Source organism: Falco cherrug, chromosome 1, assembly GCF_023634085.1.
Source record: "Falco cherrug isolate bFalChe1 chromosome 1, bFalChe1.pri, whole genome shotgun sequence".
Taxonomy (NCBI): Eukaryota; Metazoa; Chordata; class Aves; order Falconiformes; family Falconidae; genus Falco; species Falco cherrug.
Window position 1 is genome coordinate 69,644,696 of NC_073697.1, and position 18,114 is coordinate 69,662,809.

The following is an 18,114-nucleotide window of genomic DNA, read 5'->3' on the forward strand; positions in this document are numbered from 1 at the left end:
AGGAATTACAAGGTGTATGTGTTTTTTGTGGCTCCAACACTCCTATTAATAGCGCTCAGATACTGGCACGTGTGACAACTGGTGTCCCAGCCCTTGTCCAGAAGAAAAAAGTGCCAAGTTTAAACATCAGCCACACAGAATGTTAACGATGTCCCAGCACCACTACCAACAGCGCCCACTGCATCCGTACACTACACCAGGCAGTTATTTTTGTGTTGTTTCTATGAACTGCAGCTCCCGGGACTTATTCAGGGACCGTTTTAATAAGAGTGTGTCACCAATCTGGGGTCAGAGCTGCTCTGAGATCCCTCTGATTACAGACAGATGGGACCAACAACTTGGCCGAGGTTGCAGCACTGGTTTTGATTTGTGCCTAAATCAAGGCTAAAACCCTTCTTACAAGGGTCTGGCCGCAGCTTAGAAGCACAAAACAAAGATCTTCTGAGTTGTGCTGTAACATAAAGCCAAACCCTTCAGGGAGCATCTGTATGCCAAACACTATTTCAGGCTTTAGATTTATGTTGGTGGTTCTGTCCAGAGCACTTTCCACCTTCAAAATGCCTCACAGATAATTTAAGCAACAGGTAAACTACTTTTTGCACACGATACAAATTGCCCCAGTGAGCTTTCAAAAATTATACCTTTCCCCAGAGTGGTTTTACCACTTTCTTCTCCAGTTTGCAGCAGAAAGCCCCCTTCATTGCTCCTTCCTCTCTTTCTGTCATCTTTTCAGGACCATACGCTCCCCATGCTAAGCTTTCTGTCCACAACCTCAACCCTGCACTTTTCAGACAGAGAGAAAAAACAATTGTAAAAGCAACAAGGTGATGATTCCACAAGGTGCTTGTTACCTAGCAAGCCCCCTTAGAGGGCTCAGATACAAAAACCTCACCAAGGACCAAACCTGGTTCGCTTTACTCACCTAAGAATCTGATAGCCCAACAGTGAAGACAACACAGTGGCATTTGGTAAAGACAGGGGAGCATCTGGCTCAGATTAGATTCTTGCTGAAATATAGAGCTGGAATTCCCAGTTCTTGCTTGATAGATCACTTCCCCCCCCCCCCCCCCCCACTTGGATGTGTGATAACTGTGCAGAATTAATTCACTATCAAGATTTTATGGGAAAAGGGGGAGAAAACCTGTTTGTGATAACAGGATTTTGCATTAGGGATTTCTTTCTGATAACAGCATCTGCCTGCATCTCTCCAACTTGCAGGAAAAAAAATGTCCCCAAATTACACTGCAGCCAAGTTCAGGACAGGTGCCAAAAGCAACATTTGAAATTCACTGTGAATTAAGGTCTAGGGCAACCTGACACTCTCCCTCTGATATCCAGAGGAACATGTTCTAAAAATCAGTTCCTTTCATGCAATGCTGCATGGTGATACCTATGTACACAGCAACTTTAAAGCACACGCTACTCCTTTAAAGCACGTATACTCGCAAATGACAGTAAGATCATGTAATCTCTCCAGGCTGCACTCGGTATTTAAAATTTCCTCAGCAGCCTGTTTGGCACTCTTGTGTGTTAATACTAGTGTGCTGTTCAGACGTAGTGTCTACTCCAGTTAAGATTGTCTGCTCTTGGTTAACTTCTGCCGCCTTTACAATTTCTTCTGGAACATCAGCCTGAACAAACAGCTAACCAGCCACTAAAGATCATGTATTGCACTTCTATACCTATCACTGGAATTGAACATCCAGTCATTTATGAATTCATTTATTCTGGCAATGCTTTATCAATGCCAGTGGAGTTTTCTTAACAAGGCGGTTTCTCATATCCAGGACACTAAAAGGATTACCGAGGGAGCTGGCAAAGAACCAATTCTCTTGACAAGTTAAAGGTGTATAAAGCAGTCTTCCATATACACCCACAAAGCAGTGTAATATTAAGGTTATTTTTATATTTTATACATATGTTTGTGTATATATATATATATATATGCGATGGAGATGGAGAAGTTTTTGGAAGTATTAGAAGCACTTCCATGCCTTATGTTTAGTGAAGCAGTATTAAAGCCTGGTGAATGTTGAAGCCATAGGGTAGGCTGACTTGATGTCCAGCAGCTGTGCCTCAAGCACTCAGATGGCCAGCTCGCACATACCCAGCTACCAAGCAGAGGATGAAGTGGAGCATGGACAAAGGAACAAGTGTCCAAGAAAGCTTTTTCAAAGATACTGATAAGACACTTGGTTGAGTGCAACATGTGAGTCAGGTTTTTAGCTGCAAAGTAGCAACAGCGAAGCAGAAACACAGAGGAAGACACAGTATTTTGAATAGAAAAGCTGTGTATGAAAAAGTAAAAATATATGCAGCAGTTGCTAAGAGGAAGGCAAATTTTGCCTGAAGAGATGTTTATTTTATGCAAGCATAGTGACCCTTCCCACCATGCTTATTTTACTCTTCTCCATTCCTCCATAAAAAACTTTATCTACCCACACTATCAGCCATGATCCTCATCTCAGACTTTCAGTCTCATGGATGTATCAAGCTCACATCGAGACTCTTCTGTGAAAATCAAGACCCTAAACTTGTTAAGATACTCTGTGTTGAGAGCAGAGTTTAAAATACTTGCAGGTTGCCCATGCCACTAGAAAGCCCATTGGGTTCTGAATTATCTAGAATTTCCCAGGGGATGAAGCCCTAGGTATATATTCTATTGCTGTATTCTACACCATAAGTGATAAAGACACATCTTCTACACACAAAACCAAATTTTGGTGATTAAGGTGGCAGAGTGAAGAAATGCTCTGAGGAATGGGGCTTGCTAATTCCGCTGCAGGGAGGGTAAAGGTGGTGATGACAACAGGTGCTTCTGGGATGGTGAGTGTAACAGTGATGTCTGGCACCATACAGTTAAGCAAAACATGCAGGAATGTGTTCAGTATACCGCTCAGTACAGTACTCCTATTTTTCCAAAAACAATACAGTGCAGTGTTACACTCCATGAAAGAACCAACGTCCTAAGCAATATATGTAACTGGTAACACAAGTTAACATCAACTAAAAAAGCATGTAAACAACAGGAAGCTCAGATTTAAAGAAATTAAGCTTACTTATAGTTTTCTTTAGTGAAATGAACCTTTCTTGTATGCAGGGGACCTGTTCCTCTTTCCTCTTGAAAAATACTTTTACTTCACTTGAGGTAGACTGTGCCCATCGGTCTCTGTGTTTAAAACTTCAGCTGAAGGGGTAAATACAGGTTTCTAATACACTCCTTGTGGCTGTAACTATTCCTGAGAGGAAAAAAATGAACAACAACAGTTTCTGGAATATGCCCTGTCATCAACCAGACAGGCAGTATGAAGAAAAAAAAAAAGATCTGAAAAGATACACATGGTAGATATGTTAGGCTGACAGATATTGACAGATATGGTAGACAGAATCATAGAATCATTTAGGTTGGAAAAGATCTTTAAGATTATTGAGCCCAACCATTAACCTACTGCCAAGTCCACCACTAAACCATGTCCCTAAGTGACACGACCACATGTCTTTTAAATACCTTCAGGGATGGTGATTCCACCACCTCCCTGGGCAGCCTGTTCCAATGCTTGATCATCCTTTCAGTGAAGAAAGTTCTTCCGAACACCCAATCTGAACCTTCCCTGGCACAACTTGAGGCCATCTCCTCTTGTTCCGTCACTTGTTACTTGGGAGGAGAGACCACCCTGACAGAATATGGCAGACATGACAGAAATCACACAGAAACAACTTTAACATTTATCTTAATCATTACAGGGAACTATGAATTGTTCATAATCGTAATCACACCAGTAAAAGATACTGCTTTCAGGGCAATCTACTGCCAGGTAAATTTTCCTTGAGGGATGCATTAAACGAGTAACTTCTTTCAAGTCCACTTTTTTAATATTAACTTCCTCCTTGTTGTCTTAAAACACGTTACAAATACTAATTCATTATGTCATCTATTCAGTGGAATCAGGCAATAATTCCTGCAAATATCTTCCATTTACATAAGCAGAAATTAAGGAACAGAAAATTATTTTCCCACAAAATAATCTGTCATCAAAACAGAAAGGGATCTCCTGCTTATCAGTTTCATACTTAAAACCACAAACCCATCCTTCCTCCTTTCTAAATACTTCACCCTCACTGAGGCTAAGGAAGTTAACCATAAATATCACACTACCCTCCAAGTCAATAAATCACACTATGACTGTGTAAAAAACACTTGATTTGTAGTTAATGGCATGCATGATCATTCTGCATTTGTGATGCTAATGTAACATGTATACTTCTTGGAAAATGGAACAGAAGAAAAGAATCCAAGTCCAAATTATCTATTAAACTTTTGATGTCACTACTTCTCCTCTGGGGCTATGCAATTCTGCTTTTCAAGCAACTTTATATACGGTATATTCAAAAGTAGCATTTATTGAGTAAATATTATCTTCATCATATGCTAGGTAACATTCTCTGTCAGTTCAAGAAAGAAAGAGGCATAAGAAAACTGTGAGGCATCAAGAAAATCCAGCAACTCAATCAGCTAAATCAATCTTGGTACTCAGCATCCCTCTTAGTAAACCTACATGAAAGTGTAAGAAAGTCATCAAAACTATCAGACATTGTAGTATCAAATTATCTTCAGCACAGATAAACACTGTGCTTTGGAAAAACTAATTCAAAAGCTTCCTAACACTTTTTCTGCATCAGGTATTCCAAACCGATTTGCTTTTTCCAGTAAGTTTTTTCCACACGTACTTGATCCTTCTTCAAAAACTACAAGCAGCATTTGTGTTGAAGTTTCTTGCATTTCATTACAGCGTAAAGATTTTCCCTCATAAATAAACAATAATTTACCTTTCAAAGCCAGTAAGATTTCGTATTCTTTTCTGCTATGCCTTTTAAACAGATTTCTAACTGTCCACGTAACCAATTTTTGTACCAAAGGTATTTTGCATAGGGGATCACAATGATAAGCCCCCAAACTGAACATTACTCTGTCCATTAGGAAGACAGTCTACTTGGCCTCACTTGCAACACAATCATAGAATGCAGAAAAATCTGCAGTTGATGCAAAAGACAACTTGGGCAGGATGGTGAGGGACAGCAAAGCCAACTTAAAAAAAATGGTGCTAAACTGTCTGCCCTAATCCCAGCCTTGTACACCCAGCACCTCTCAGCAATGCCAGCAGTGAAAGAGATGCAGCTGTTGGAATACATGGTGTTAAGATTTTTTTTGCGGACAGAATCGGAAACTACACTACATTGATCCCCACTTGCAGGCAGGCAACAGGGTGGAACTGGGATGAGCTCTGCAGGTGAGTGAAACAATTGTGAATGCCTCCACAGGTAGAGCAGAAAAACATACATATGGCCTCTGGCACTACCTGAAAAAGGCAGAAAGAGAAGGAACCTGTTGAATAAACGTTTGACAAACTGTTTTATGCACTTAGATTGTCAGCACTTTACAGAATGCCTCCAACAATGCACCAGAATCACTGTTACCTACTCCAGGCTGTTTCAGCCAAGCAGCTCTCATTATTCACTGCTCTAGTTCAGCCATCCTTTGGGAAAACCTCGCAAACAAAACAAACCAGCAAAGTTTCCTAAGGAGCTTGGCTTAGTCATGCTCCTGCAACAGTGTTTTCCACATAATCTTTGCAAGGTCCTACTGTTCCAATAATACACTGAGTCCAAAACAACTCCTACAGCTTTTTGCAGATTGTACTACAGCTCTTCACATCCAGTTTTACATCGTGCAGCCAATGTCCGATGCTGTCTCCTTTCCTCAGGAAACCAAACACTTGAAGACAAGAAAACTGTTCTATACATCACCAATATAATGTCACCTAAGTCATTATCACCTCCATGGGCTACAGGCGCGCACACGTAGCAGTCACAGTGAAGAGACTAAAACCGAGGCACCAGCAAGACATTTAGCCTGAGTGGAAATTATCAAAAACATATTACTCCTGTGACAAGAAAATACACATACTCAGCAACATTCAGAATCGAGTGTACGGTCTTTTTCAAGGGCTAGAAGTGCATAAACCCCTCCTATTCAACAGTATTAAAGACTGATGACAGATTTTTTTTAAAAAAAAAAAAGCAGCAAAAATCAAATCACCAGACACTAGCTATAACTAAAAGACAATATAAAGAAAACAAACCAGAAAAAGCGTCACACATATCACACAGAGGATAACCATAAGAAAAGCTGTTAAGAATGAAATAAACATGATTACGTAAGCCAAAACCAAACTTAACCTCACAGTTTCTGCTGTAACTTTAAAAAAAGAACAAGGCAGAAGATACCTCCATGAAGACACGTTTATGACCAAAGTTCTAATATAAACTAATTTGAATCAAGCAGATCAACCGTTTTGTATATTACCTGAAATAATTGTGGACTTTATGTGAGTTTTCTCTTTCATAAGCCCAGACTGCAAGCTAGGACGACTTGGGCTATGAATTTTAACATATAAGGAACAGCCATAAATCAGCCTAGAAAGTTACCAGAATTGTCTTTAGGTCAAAAGAAGCAAACAATCTGGTGCAACATGGATTCAATTGTTTCTGCTCATGAAATACAGTCCTTACAGCAAGAAATACACCAGGAGATGCAGAACCAGAAGGAAATGATTTACAGTAGTCTAAGACATCAGCCTTGACTATCACACAGGTTTTGTAACTTTGTTTTTCCTCATGCCTCGGGCTCATTGCCAGTATCAGACACACATAAAAGTATATAGGTAGTCTGGGCAGCATACCCATAAATTATAAATTATGTCAATGACTTTCCAGAGAGAAACGATCAAGCATGACTTTAACCTGATCCTTTAGATTGTTTTTCTTTTTTCATACTGAACCTACATAAATTCTGGCAAAGAGGGAATAAATTAGCTCAAAATACATAAATCACTCTGGGTCCTGATTTTCACTTCATTTCATTTGGTATCAGGTGCTGTAACTTACTCGCCTGAGCTGAGCTATAGCTGTGTAATGAGATGGATCCTCTGGTACTGCTTGCTAATAAATTACTTGGAACTAGATATATACATGAGTTTACATTGCTATTCTCAAGGGGAAAATGGACTTGTCTAATTGATTGCGTTCCTAATTTCCATCTTGTTTTGACATACAGAAAATTCCTAGTACATTCTGAGATACCAAGGAAGACTAGTAGGCAGGAAAACTTACTGTGGATGCTCTGAGGGACAGTTTTCATATAGCTATGGTATTGTTGACCCAGCTCCTCTGTTCTACTTCTATGTAACTGCAACGTCTGAAAGAACTTTCAGAAATTCAAACAGTGTGGACAGCGGATTATTTCTATGGCTGTTTCACTGAATCATAGAATGTTTGAGATTGGAAGGGATGTCTGTGGGTCATCTGGCTCAACCCCCTCCTCAAGCACGGTCACCTACAGCTGGTAACTCAGACCACGTCCAGGCAGCTTTTGAATCGCTCTGAGAATGGAGACCGCACAACGTCTTGGAGCAACCTATGCCAGTGCTTAGTCACCCTCACAAAGTGGTTCCTGATGTTCAGATGGGGTTCTCCCATTTGTCTCCATTGCCTCGTCACTGGACATCACCTGGCTCCATCTTCTCTACACCTTCATTTCAGATATTTGTTCACGTTGATGAAATTCCCCACTGAGCCTTCTCTTCTCCATGCTAAACAGTCCCAGCTCTCTCAGCTTCTCCTCATAGGAGAGACGCTCTCATACCTTAATCACCTTAGCCAGTGACATGCTTTGCTGGACTGTCTGCAATAGCTTTGTATCTCTTTTGTACTGGGGAGCCCAGAACTGGACACAGCACCCAAGTGTTGGGTAGAGAGGAAGGATCACCTCCCTTGGCCAGCTGGCAACAATCCTCCTAATGCAGCCCAGGATGTCATTAGCTGCTTTTGCAGCCAGGCCACATTGCTGGTTCATGCTCATCTTGGTGTCCACCAGGACCCCCCGTCTCTCTTCTGCAAAGATGCTTTCCAGCCAGGCAACTGTCAGCATATAGCGCATGGGGTTGTTCCTCCCCAGGTGCAGGACTTGGCATTTCCTTGAAAGGCATGAGGTCCTTGTCAGCCCACTGCTCCAGCCTGTCGAGGTCCCTCTGGATGGCAGCATGACCCTCTGGCATATCATCCCCTCCTCCCAGTTTTGTATCATCAGCAGACTTGGCTGAGGGGACACAGTGCCCCTTTATCCAGATCATTAATGGAAGATGTGAAACAGAACTGAACCCAGGACTGACCTCTGTCAAACTAACAATTTTTGCATGTTTTAAGTCAAAACCAGGAAAGATCTCATAGAAGTATAGTGTAGTAATAGTTACATAAAGCACAAGACTGGTATGGCAATTACTGCACAGGCAGCTGCCTGGGAGCCTTTTCATGCCCTTCAGCATTACAGATTTTGTTTGTGGTTTTCATTAGGTAGGATTTGAGAGACTAAAACGTGCATGAAATTCACATCAGAATACATTGTGGAGAGACAAGAGGATGAAAAGATTTAAGATGGGTTTAAGTGCTCAGTATGAAAGGAAATTAAGCAGTTTCAGGGTTATCTACAGGTTTTGGTAGACAGTTACTGATTCTTCTATATTCTGCTAAAGCAAAGCAGCAACATTCAATTTTATTTTGTACTATGTTCTTCTTGAAGTTGTACATTCTGAACCAGTAAGCCCAAATAACAATCCTAAAGACTTCCATGGGTTTTCATTGATATCTTTTGAGAGAACACAACAGATTTAGGATTCCATTTTAAAATGCAATGTGGCACATGCCTGAACTGTTGAAATAAACCAGAATTCTCCTGAATTGTGATTTTCACAATGTAGAGACATACAATGGTTCCTGGCTGAGATGGCCCAGGAGCACCAGACTAGAAGCTTTTTCCATCAGTAATTAAGATACTCTGCTGGAGAAAAAATGAGAAAAGTTCAGGGACAGGCAACAAATTGTAACAGCTAGCATGAAAAGAGAGGAGAAACCTAAGAAAAAGACTGCAGTAAAGCTGCTGACAATTTTTCAAAACTGGTTTGCAGACAGTATTGCAATGTTCTATGATAAATGAAAAACAGTCCAAATTTTAAATGGGACCTGCAAAGCTTTAAATAACAGAATCCACAGGTAACAGAATTAATGAACAGTTCTATAGATAGATAGAAGACTGAACTAGGACAAAGGGGATAAGTTGGTTCCTGTCATATTTCAGGAAGCACATTTTATTCCTGTCTTTTCAGTTCCAATACATAAATAACCATAACTGATGACTATGCTTGGTCAAGTATGGGAAGTATTAGAGTTGAAAAGACAGACAGGAAAGTGTCTATAAAAAGTTCTCCCTTCTTTCAAGAACTATAGCCTGAACTGCTCTAAAATATTTTGAAATAATCTGAATAGTATAAAAGCTGCACCTTTAAACTGACAAACTGTCAGCTCTCAAAGAGCGAGGGAAACTCTTCAGGTAAGTGAGGTGTCATTTTTCCTTTCAGCACAGTTCAAGAATGTCAGCTGCCCATCAGAAAATGAGATTGTCAAGATTGCATTGTACTCAGTTTCTACTTTTACTGAAACTGAAGGCAATAATCATACAGGGAAAAAGGAATAAATTGTAAACATGTTAAATCAGGAAGCAATCAAAGGAAGCCCACTTAAAGGATCAGATTTGTTTGACACTGAAGATGCTAATCTCTGGTTCTTGGTTTTCAGAAGCTTATGATTTTGGGATTCAAACAAACATTTGAACCCAAACCCTGTTGTACTGAACTTTTAGTTCATTTAGTTAATTAATCATTTCCCCAACATCAATAGCATTACCAACATGAAGAAAAAGTCAGGTGTGCACGCTTGCAGGGCAACTCTCTATATGCCGTCCCAAAGAACATCACATCAATGTGCACTAGGGACATGTTTCATTAAACAGACACATCATAGAAATTTCTATAGATTCCTTCTGCATGTCAAAGCCTGACTGATTTTTCTCACTCTTCACACAGTGACAGCACAACAAGGTCTGGAGTGTAGCTTAGAATTAAACTAGCACCTCCCGGCATTTGCTGCTTTTGGTCATTTCTTCCCATTTGGCTTCATGGTTGTCACCTTCAGCTTTGATTTCCTTGTTCAAACCAGAAAATGACTGAGTAAAGAAAGGTATTTTCTACTCTTTCTCAGCATGTGGAAGGTGCATACAATTCAGAGAGACAGGCAGCACTTCCACTTAGAGAAAACCTGCTGTGCTTTAAGTAAGGTATGAGTCTAGTGGACTTGATCACCCAGGCATGAAGTGTTACTGTTCAAAACAAGCCCGAGAGCAATAGCAACAAACTGTGCCTAACTGCCTTCTGCACTGTGTCAACTCTTCTCCGAAGATGAAGGTAGGCAACAAGTCACAGCACTTGTGTGCTTGCGTGTGCCTACATTTTCCATGGTTAACAAATGACCTTGAGAAACACACTAACATTCTTCAAGATTAGATGTGTAAGACTGATTATCTTGGAAAACTTAATTCCAAACTATACCTTCTAACGATCTCTAGAAACACCAGCAAATTCTCAATAAAGTTGCTAGACACAGAATGGTGCTGTGTTATCCTCAGAACTTGAATGCTCCCACTTCTTTCAAGCAAGGTAAGTGCTAACATCAAATTAGATGATTTATGTCTGTCAGGTTGACAGTATACATATCAATGGTATTTATCCTTGTACAGGTAGCTATTGTGTATACCAACGGTATAGAGATATCCTGCTAACGTAAGATTATCAAGAGCTAAAACCAACAGCAGTTTCAAATTCTCTCAGGATTATTCAGTTAGAACATGTTTTATTTAGAGGGCTTTTTGGTATTCATTACAGAGCATACAAGAGTAATCCAATTGTAATAAAAATTCATAAAATAACTAAAGGATTCAAATTGCATAATTGCTTTAAATCACTTCTTAAAAGATTTTCTTTTCCAGAATCCTACTTTGAACATGAAATGTTACTCCAACATGAATGAGGTATCTATTTATAACCAAATGTTTGTGTGTAATGGTCAAATGCAAAAAAGAGGAATTGAATGTTTATTTTAGTCTTGATTTTCATCCAATACTTTGTGTAATTTATCCTGAAATTCTAATTATATCTCCCTATCTAAGCACTGCAAATATGAAAACTGAGGGAAACATCTATTTGCCAGAGCTTTTTTCCTCTTCTTTTTCTAAAGCAAAGAGATGTTTGCGGTCAAATTACTTAACGAAAAGAACTCAATGTGTCAGTAATCATCCCAACAAAGAAAACATGTCCATTTACAGTATTGTTTAACTATTTCTATAGTTGGTGACCGCATTAAACAGGTATTTGAATGTGAATATGCCAGATGATTAAAAACAACCTTCATGGGTGCCAAACATTAGCTATTTCTGCAAAACTAACTCAAAGCATGCAAAAGCAATGTGCAAAATTACACACACCTACTATAACCACTGGCCTCTTCGGCAATATGCATAGTCCACAGCTGATGTGATTTTGTCTACAAAAGTAATGTCAATAAAACACACCAGGAGTTATTACAAGCTCATTATGTCATCATCCAAGGAGCAATATATATTATAGCTCAGGAACTGTAACACAGCAGGGGTATGAAAATGGGTATCTATTCATGAAACAAATCTACCGTTTATGCTGAAGTACATGAAAAATCATGTTAGTTGGACAAAAACCATAGTAACCAGAAGCTATGCAGTTCAACAGCCTTTTAGCAGTTGAGGAATAAAACCGAACAAAAGTTAATTTTATGAAGTCAGCCACTGCAGACCTCAATTAAGGGAAGGCGCCTGCGATTTGCAAGTGAATCAGAACTCTGATTTTTTTGGTTGCCAGCAGTGGTCCAGACTGGAGGCTTCTGAAAAAGGAGCAACAATCTTTTTAATGAACAGCAGTTGGCTCAGAGTTCTTGGCCTAAGATCTAAAACATGAGGCTTCCATCCCCCATGATCCTTCCCTATCATCTATTTTAACAATGGGTAACTTCATTATCCTTATTTTAAAAGTCACTGTTCAAAACCCTGATTTAAAACCTGGCTCAATGATAGTAATGTCATGGGGAATTCCACTGGCTAAATACCGATGCCACAAAGAAACATGCACATTGTAAACATGATCACTTACCTTTAAGTCTGCAAACTTACTGGCATCCCCCAGAGTTCTATACTAAGTTGGTTATTTTATCCCAGATCACCACTTCCATATTTTTTTGTATCTTTGCAAAATAATAGGATTCTTTGTATACAAGCTATTAAAATCACCTGCATGGTTTTCCTCACCATATGCTTATTTTAATATATATTTCTATATAGACTGAATGCAACCAAATAGTAGGTGAGCTTGTCACAAAACACACATAAGCAGCTCTTACATCTATCAATTCAAACAGCCATAGATAACCCAGAATGGTCCACAGTCCAGGAAATACCAGATGAAAAACGTCTCCACAAACATATGGGAGTGGGTAGGGAAAGAAAATTGCTAGAGGGAGTGAGTTCCACAGCTGCAGTATGTCAAATAACCATCCTCCATTCAACTCACCCTTCCCTTTCCACATTTACACCCCACTGTTCCTCTCCACATGCCTGCACCAAAAGTACCCTGGCTGTCTTGAAAATATTAGGCTAAAACATCTGATAAAACTCAGATGTTCCTTAGCGAAGTAGTTACTGTGTGACTTTTTTTTTTTTTTTAAACCAGTAAATGAAAAGGTAATTTTAGACTTGTTCATGTTTATTTCATAAGCAAGGAAACTTGCCCATTTCCTCCATGTTTAACATTTCCCATCATGCCAAAGCCACAACCAGTTTCCCCCACCTTGGATGCAGTTCCCTAACTCATACATAGGAGCGGATCAGACACATCTGAGAGTACTGAGAGAGCTGGCTGGCGTCATCAACCAAGAAAACCCGAAGCTGTAACAGCACACTAACAGAAAGATAAAATGACAATTACTTAGGAATGACAAAAGCATACAAATTTTAAAGCCAATTAATGTCTTTGATGGATTAAAGTGCACAAAATATTAACACCAGTTTCTGAAATTAGACTTTGGCTGTGGCATATGAAGCCAACATAGCTAAGAAGCACAAATGCCTTTTTTCTGCGTACCACATCTATTTCCAATCTATTTGCAACTAGCCAAGTGCTAGTTTATCCAAATTTCATGATCACATAACAACAACATAATTATTGACATTATTTTAGTTCTCATATATGTAAGATGCTCCTGACTCCACCACTTACTGAATTGCACTCTGATTCCAAAGGCAGACAGAACAGAGTTTTGTGATTTTTTTTTCTAAGCTTCAAGAAATGTAACTCAATCCTCACCAATACACAAATACCATATTGGGTACTAGTGTTGATGAAAGGATTCCAAAGATAAAAAGACATCCATGGAAAATAAGGGATAATAAAACACAAAGCAGTATCAGCAGTAATGTGATCAGCAATACATTATTTCTACACTTCAATGTACTTGCTCAAACTAACAAAACCACAGGTGGTAGAGAAGCGTGTAGGAACAGCAGATCTAAAAAAGGAGAACAAATGGTACCACATCTTTCAACCTTCAGATTTGTTAAGTGAGAAACAGTAATGGTCCTTCTCTGCAGGTCGTTTATCTATGCATTTTGATCAACAGGTAGTGTAAACATTTTACATGATTTTCCCAGTGAATCCAGTAAAATTGGGTTGCAATACATCTTACATATGGTTGTGCCATATACAGGTGCAGGATTTTACAACTTGCTTATGAAATGCTTCCTTAGTGCTTAAAGGATCAAGTCTCCATTGTGTGTTTCCTACGGCACTGGGCACACACGGGACACCTCTCAGGGATATCACTGCATTGTTATGCTTTGGTACTTGCATACCCCATGACTCGTCTCACTTGCATGTTTGCTCCACTCGGCAAATTCCAGCTGTATCTCTCTGGGAAAGTATAAAGATCTCACCCCAGATATTTTTTTGTTCTAGCTCTGTATTCCACACCCATTTTCCATTTGGCTGTGTGCATGCCTACTGTGGCAACCTAGAGAACCGCAGAAGACTAAAACAGTTCCAAGAGCTTTTCATGGAGGTCAGAACACCAATATGGTATTACAGACTCTATTAGCCAAGTCTCACTCAACCTCTCAAAAGATAAATTTAACACCCCCAGAAAGATTAATATTTACATTCAAAGCCAACTCAAGATGTTTTTAAAATAGAAGCCCCTTAAAACTTTTCAAATACCCACAACAATGGAGTCTAAACAAAGAAGGTGTTCAATACACAAAAATAATTAGTGATGTTTCATGTATTTGAAAGTCAGGGACTAAAACTTGTTGTCCTCAGTATCACAAAGAGACTGTCATCTTCAGTGCAGCTGTGATTTCAACCCTCATGTATCCTGAGTAACCGCTCTTCTAATTCTTACAGCTCAAGGGCAATCTTTCAATCAAGTAAGAATGACAACTTTATCACAAGGAATGTGACACTAAAATTGCTGAAGCAGTACAGGTACATTTCAATTCACAGAACAGGTTCGTATTTGTTGAAGATACTGGAAATTTATTTTTTTTTTAATAAATTAGCACTAAAATTAGTAGATATATTCAATATTAGTAAAGCTGTATCATTTAACAAACCTGTTTCAAGGGCTCCATCACAGCTGATGCTGTGCAAACCTATGAAAGGTCAGCCAACATTCAGGTAAAATAGAGTCTAAAGGCGAAAAAGCATAGTTAGTCAATAATTTAATGTCTAGAATCAGTGATTACTTAATTAAGAATAATCAAATAATATCATTCACTTCACATAAAATGAACATTTCCACTAGCACCTTTAAAAAAAAAATCATACAAAAAATTAAAACATTTAAGTAAAATAGTTTTGAGTTACAACTTAGGAAATATACCAACCTGAGACATAAAAAGTTTTAAAACTCTTCTGTTTTCACTCAGAAATGACCTGAGTGATTGTTGTTATAAAATTCTCCTAAACATTCTTCCTTACATATGAGGCTCATCAGGGGAATTTTGAAAATACAGGTATTTCCTAAATTCACTTTGAGGAGAAGAGTGCAAAGCACGACACATCATTATTCATTTAATCCCTGAGTAAACAAAAGCCACAAGTAAAGAGAAAATTAATTTGGTTTCAGTTTTACTGTTTGCATACAATCTTAATATATTATTAACTTAGGAAATTTAATTCCGTTTAATAATAGTTGTAATGAGCTGAAACTTGCTAAGGACAAGCTACTGAACCAAAAGCACGACAGCCAGGTAATTTAAGTGCAAGTCTTGAGTGTGGAAAGTTCTGAGGTTTTCTTCATTTTATTCAAGAGCCCTGTAAGTAACACTTTTGACACTAGACATATAGACAGGTCTAGATTTTCCCTTTAAAAAAAAAAGAAAGGAGTGATAAAATCACAAGAACTTAAGACTGAGATTGTACATCAGGAGTTTGCTATGGCAAATGCTCCCAGGCAAAACCACTATGAGTAGTACTTGCATAGGCTTAAAGGTAAATGTTGCGCCTGCCTTTCTGCTGACAACTAAGCAACCAAACAGTAAGACTGAAACCAACACTTTGCTGTTCAGTTACCTTTTCTTAAGCAATGCTCTTCTAGCTCAATACTCTTTAAATATACATATATATTCATGGAAAGGGTAAATTACTAACCCTAAAGCGAAATCTTGACAGAAAATAGCTGCAGCTGACAGTGTCTAGCCAAACTAGTATCCATATAATCTCATTATAAAATCAGCTGTGTGCCATTTCACTGCAGGTTACTTAAAGCTCAAACTTATTTGTGTACATACTTGACCATGAAAGTTTTTTAAAATTTTCGTTCAATGAGAATACCTGGCATAGCATTTCACCTAGGAAGACAGATATTTAAAAATACATTTCGGATTATTATCACTGTCTTTTCCAATGACAGATCCACTAGGTAGGTTAAAAAAAAAAAAAAAGTCAAGCAATAATCAGAAACAGAAAACATCAGCCTCAAATTTATGGCAGCCCCACAAATCAATAATTTTATATGTATCTTTGTAAGAATGTTCAATGTAATTTTCATTTTTTTAAAAAAGGCAATAGATCGGTTTAGCAGAGTAATACTATCATCTCAAATTTTATTAAGATCAAACCACAGAAAACAGAAGGGGGCCCAATGCACCTACCAGAAATCTCCCTTGACTACCCCTGCCCTAAATAAGGCAATACTAACACCTCTTGAAACAGGACTGAGGAAGCAGATAATTAACACGATAAAGACAAAAATGAAAGAACAAAAATAAAGCTGCATGTACACAGAGGTGACTAACACACACAGGAGCTCAGTTCAGTTTGGTTACGTTTCCTGTTACAAATATACCTTCTTCCATCATTACTGGCTACAAGGGTAACATAAAAGAAGACTAACAAGACAATAGAAAATTATGACTATGTTAGGAAACATTTTGTTCGCTTTACAGCTGGTCCCAGTGGGGCAAGACATATAAGAAACACAAATAGTATTTAGGTCTGCATCTTGGAGATCTAGCTAGCTCCTTGCATAACAAGCTGCTAGAAGAACAAGAGTTGTTTAGTCACCTTGTTTATGGAATTCTAGGCTCTATTAATTCCATAACTATTTATGTATATAGAAACATCTAAAAAAATTAACATAACAAAAAAATAATGTAATTGAGATCACATTTCTAGAGGTAAGTACACGGCACAGAGTGACACTTTAATCTGTGGTAGATTAGCTCATCATCAGCTGTTAAAAGTATCTTCTCCTTTTTATGCTTTTTTTATCTGTTTCTCTTCACCTTTCAATAAACAAAACATCAGCTCACCTCAACTATAGTTCACGTTTTACTATTCATAGTAAGGTAACTCCATCCTGAGACACGAGGAAGATTCTGTTCTCCTGAGAAGAAAAGAAACCAGAGCCCACTGATTCCAACAGTGCCAAGGTCATGAAGCAGTATTATAAATGAGATGCAGTCTCACTATCCTGTAAGCCATCAAGATGATGCATACTATGAGATATCATCAAAATACCCTTGACCTCTGGGTGGGGGGGGAAAAGAGTCACAAACTCACTTTCTGTAATTTGGCTTATCCAAGAAAAATAGGATGTCATGATGTGTATAAACACAGAACTAGTTTTGCAGGTTTTCTCCTCTGCTTCTATAAAACTATTCTTATGAAGCCCAGTTCTGTGAGGTGGCAGATAGAAAATAATTTACTTGACTCACAAATAAGCAACAGCTGTGGGAAACTAAATTATTAACATGAAAACAGGTACTTTAAAAAATGGGAAAAAAAAAAAACCAAAACAAGTGAAACAGAGATTGGTATTTGGAATCTTGTGTGACTTCAGATATTTTTCCTGACTGTGCTAAGTACCCAATAACGTCTTGGACATCTGTCCAAATAAGACTCCTTCTCCACTTCTGTTTCCAAGAAATACTGGGTTTGCCTGTTTAAAAAGCCATTTTTATCTTTTATTCAGTGGCACACATGCTCCCTGTGGCACACGTCAGATGTATTCCTTCTCCTTTTCTGGCAGATCCAAAAACTATTACTGACTATTGTGACAGATATTGCAGAAATTTTGAAGCATGCAACAGTACGGATTTTTGCTCTACTGAAAGTTATTTATTATCATATAATATCAGACCAATGCCAAATATTCACCATCACCATAATTAAAATACTCATATTAGTAGCCATTGCCTGGAGCACAGCATTGTGAAAATCCTTACTGTAAACTGTAAACACCATCAAAGCTTCCATCAGTGTCTCACCTTGACGAATTCTTCCTTCAGCACAAAAAGGCAATGAAGAGACATTTTCTCACTCCAGACATAGTATCTGAAGTTCTAAACGAAGTGATTTAACATGAATAATGTTCAAACGATACACTGCTATCTTAAGAATGGATTTATCTTTGGGCAAGTATGAGAGAAAATTCTGGAGCAACTGGTACTGCCATCTATTTTATATTTGCTATATATTCTTCCAAACTCCAGTTATTCCTGTAACTATAACGAGTTGCAGAAAAAGTACTCCATCACTATCTACTGAAGAAATCGGGCTCAAGTTATGAATTCATACCTACAAGCTC